The following is a 4,183-nucleotide window of genomic DNA, read 5'->3' as shown; positions in this document are numbered from 1 at the left end:
CTTTTATGTGCAAGCTGTAAAAATTTGATATATTGATACTACATTTCAATATGACACATCAAAAATGGACTAAAGTTTCTGTTCAATGACTTATTTTCATAATTTCAATAAGCAATGTTTTGAAATCCTGTCCAAATCATTCTTGCAAGCTGAACCCTTGGAAAACCATTTGACATTTGTAAAGTAAAGGTTATTTTGATTATTGTTGTTCATGCGAGTAATTAACATTTTAATAGACTAAAATGTGGCCATTTCAAAGTAAACACAGTAAATCCTTTACAATTCAAACAGATTTAGTTGATTTCATTTAATAATGGAAATGATGCTTTCAGTTCCCAGCAAGTCACAAACATACTTTTACTCATAAAACAGGTTAGAAGAATTAGAACACTAAATGTTCCTGAGAACAATTCATTTATAACTTTAGCCAGCAACATTTGTAGCAATCATATGAAGGAGAATAAGATGAACAGAAAAACATTTTTATTCAATTCCAAATCATCAATTTCCTACAATTAAGATTTTACATTGACATAACACTTGCCGTCTGGCTCTTTTCTGAGTCAATTATATTGTCTGCTTTTGACAGAAATGAGATTTGACTTAGATATTGAAATTTCATCAACAGAAAGTGCTTAGTGACAACAGAAAGAAACTAAGGCTGTTTAGAGAACATAAGGAGTTTTGCACTGACTTGAATTTCTCTCCACTTCTTTCCCTTCTCAGTACAAATATTTTATATTTTCCAGTATGCTGCTGTAGTTAAGGCTTTTTCTTTTCTCTTCTTCCCCTTCTTTACAAAGCTAAATAAATATATTCCCTACAAGCTTTTTCTGAAGTTTCTCCTAACCAGTTCCACCTTGTGTGCCTTAATCTTTATTTAGTTGCAGGTCAGCAAGATCAACTGTTCTTCTACTTCTCTGTGGAAGAGGACAATGCTTTGTTCAGTACTTGTTCCAGTGTCTTACCAAGAGAAATCAAGAAAAATCTCCAGTTTTAAGTTAATATTGTTTCTTAACAGTAACTTTGTAGATTAAAAGCTCTCTAGTCACAGACAGAAAGTGAAGAACAATCATAAAACTAGATCAGTGTGCAAAAATACACCAACAATCAAGAGAAAGGGACCTTTAAGAGAAAGATAGGAGCTATTTTATCCTTTCTTCAGTACTTGCTTTCTCTTCAGTATCATGCAAATTATCTAAATAGAAAATATAGCAGTTTCAGAGAAAAAAAGCACATTTAAGTCAAATGCCAGTAAAAGAACAAACCAGAAAATATTCTATTGACAGAGAATCTACCTCAATAGGGAGCCAGATAGCCCTCAAGCAGCCTAATAGTATTAATGGTTTGAAAATGTCAAAGCAGACTCTCAAGGAATATGCATTCCTAAAATGATTTTTAGACAATCTAGCAATGATGCTGTGTGATTAATAACCAAGAAACATTAGGAACACTACTTAATAGGAACCATTCTTTATACAGCAGCAATTACAATGGCTTTGACTGAAAAAATATTAGGAAAAATAACTTTTTTTTGTGGTACTTTCTACTTCCTAGATTTTAAGTAATTGTCTTCTATCAGAAAATTTTTGCCTATTATACGCTTCAGTAATTCAATCTGCTTCATAGCATTCTCCAACTCTTTGTACTAAGCTGTGAAATCCAACCCTTCAAAGATCCTCATTCCTTTCCTTTTCCTATAATAAGTGTATAGGCTCTGTCTTCATTTAAAAAACTTATAAATTATAAGGCTAAATAGTATACCTAACCTAAGAAACTTCCACTTTCTTTGCCCCCCATAAAAGAAATCTGCAAGACAAGGTTTTCATAGTAGTTTCAAAGAAGACCATACTACTACTCAAATATATTTGTACTTTTCATCTTTCACCCATCTTCAGTAGTGTTTACATTACTGAAACTGAAGACTGAGTTTGGTGCAAAGAACTGGAAGAAGTCGATGCACTCACAAACCAGCAACAGACGAAGATCTGAAAGGCAGAACTGGCCACCTATCACAACAATGGCATTTCAGCACTTGCCAAAAATCCGTAAAATTCCCTCATTCAAAAAATATCTTTAAGGATGTCACGGTTTAACCCCAGCCAGCAACACAGCCTTAAAAAAGTGAGAAAACTCATGGGTTGATATAAAGACATTTTAAAAGGTAAAGCAAAAGCCACACACACAAGTAAAGCAAAAGAAGGAATTCATCCACTATTTCCCTTCCCTTCAGCCAGTTCGCAGTCCACCTCACTACCCAGTCATCCAGAACACACTCCCTCAGTTTAGCCGTAAGGATGCTGTGGGAGACTGTGTCAACTGCCTTAATCAAGTCAAGGTAGACCACGTCCACCACTCTGCCATCATACATCCGTCTTGTTGTGTCCTCGTGAAAGTCAATGAGGTTGGTCAAGCACGACTTCCCCTTGGTGAAGCCATATTGACTGCCCCTAATGACCCTCTTATTCCCGATATACCTTGAGATGGCACCAAGGATAAGTCGTTCCACCAGTTTCCCAGGGATGGGGCTGAGGCTGATTGGTCTATAGTTACCCAGGTCCTCCTTCTTGCCCTTTTTGAAGGCTGGAATGACATTTGCTTTCCTCTACCAGTCCTCAGGCACCTCTCCTGTTTCCCAAGACTTGGCAAAGATGATGAAGAGTGGTCCAGCAATGACCTCAGCCAGCTCCCTCAGCACCCACAGGTGCATCCCATCCAGACCCATGGATTTATGGATGGCCAAATTGTCTAACTGATCCGTAACCCAGTCCTCATCAACCAAGGCAAACTCCTCCATTGTCCTGCCTTCCTTTGAGGCCTCAGCAGTACAGGGCTCCTCAGGACAGCCTCTGGCAGAGTAGACAGAGACAAAGAAGGCATTCAGTAACTCTGCCTTCTCAGTATCTTCTGTCACCAGGGCACCCACCTCCTTCATCAGTGGGCCTACATTGCCTCTGGTGTTAGCTTTATCTGCCACATATTGGAAAAAGCTTTTCCTGTTATCCTTGACCCCTCCCACCAGGTTTAATTCTAAGGAGGCCGTGCCTCCCTACACCCTCTGACAACAGCCTTATATTCTCCCAAGTGGCCAGCCCCTCCTTCCATGATCTAGAAACTCTCCTCTTCCACTTGAGCATACCTAGCATCTCCCTGTTTAACTATGCAGGTCTCCTGGCTCCCTTCCTTAACTGAAGAAATAGCTCCTCCATATTACACTAGAAGACTACAAAAGATAGGTTAGAAAACACCCTTAACGTAATACAACCTTAAAACGTAGGGCTAGAAGTTTAGCAAACATAAAATATTCACTTGTGCTACCTAAGTTACCAACCATCATATGGTGCTTTAAACAGGAAGTGTGAAAACATATCAAATAATATCTTGTAACTTATTTTACTCACCAAGAAAGAGAACTCTGAAGACAGAGGACAATGAGAATCCACACACCTCCAACCTGCAAGAAAATAAGTCTGAGCTGATTTATCTCTTCTACATATCATATTTCTAGGAGGTAACTTTAGAGTGTAAAACAGAGATATTCATTCTAAGGGAACTACACCCAACAGAGGTAAAAACCACCAACACATAGGTACCGAGACTCTCTCTGTATACACAATATATACCTTTTTTGGCTTGTGAATGCAACTTAAAACCTGTAAGGTCTAGATTCTGTTAATATGGTACGGGGTCATTTAAAAAACAAACAAAAAAAAAGTTGAGAACCTGAATTGCTGTGCCATTTGATATTTAGTAAGGAATGATCTCTTCCACTTACAGCCTCTGATTGAAGGTCACTCCCAGGCAAACTGAGGGGAATTGATTCTCTCATAAAGCTTTGCTGAAGGCTAATTAGTAATACCTGATCTTGTATATTCATCTCAGGTGTGCCTTTAAGGCTTTTTTAGCAGACATGCAGATATTAAACCTAAAAGCTCACAGTTAATGCATTTCAGTAAGATTACTGTCAAATCTTTATCAGTCTTAAAGTAAGCTTATCAAACCAGTTTTTTCTCCACTGTATATCTGAAATCTAGCTAATAGATATTTAAAATCAACTGGCTTTTTACAGTAATGAAACACATGTTTACATAACTGTGATGAGTTAAAGCAGAAGTGATATGAGGCTCTGTGAGTTATAGTTTTATAACACAATCCTTGCTGGTACGGTTCTCCAAGGACTAAG

The 4,183-nt window shown here is 37.7% G+C and overlaps 1 long non-coding RNA gene across 2 annotated transcripts; it reads right to left on the bottom strand.

The window, feature by feature from the left end:
* Positions 1–302: 302 nt before the first annotated feature.
* Positions 303–3,795, bottom strand: LOC135580670 (uncharacterized). Of its 2 annotated transcripts, none has more exons than XR_010475558.1 (3): positions 3,724–3,795; positions 3,402–3,454; positions 303–1,198 (listed from the first exon to the last, which is right to left on the bottom strand). It is a non-coding gene; the product is annotated as an uncharacterized LOC135580670 (long non-coding RNA). The 2 variants fall into 2 exon arrangements; XR_010475559.1 differs by having other exon boundaries at positions 303–920.
* Between the last annotated feature and the right edge of the window lie 388 nt (positions 3,796–4,183).

The sequence above is a fragment of the Columba livia genome, chromosome 12 (genome assembly GCF_036013475.1).
Source record: "Columba livia isolate bColLiv1 breed racing homer chromosome 12, bColLiv1.pat.W.v2, whole genome shotgun sequence".
Taxonomy (NCBI): Eukaryota; Metazoa; Chordata; class Aves; order Columbiformes; family Columbidae; genus Columba; species Columba livia.
This window is presented reverse-complemented; position numbering and strand designations above follow the sequence as displayed.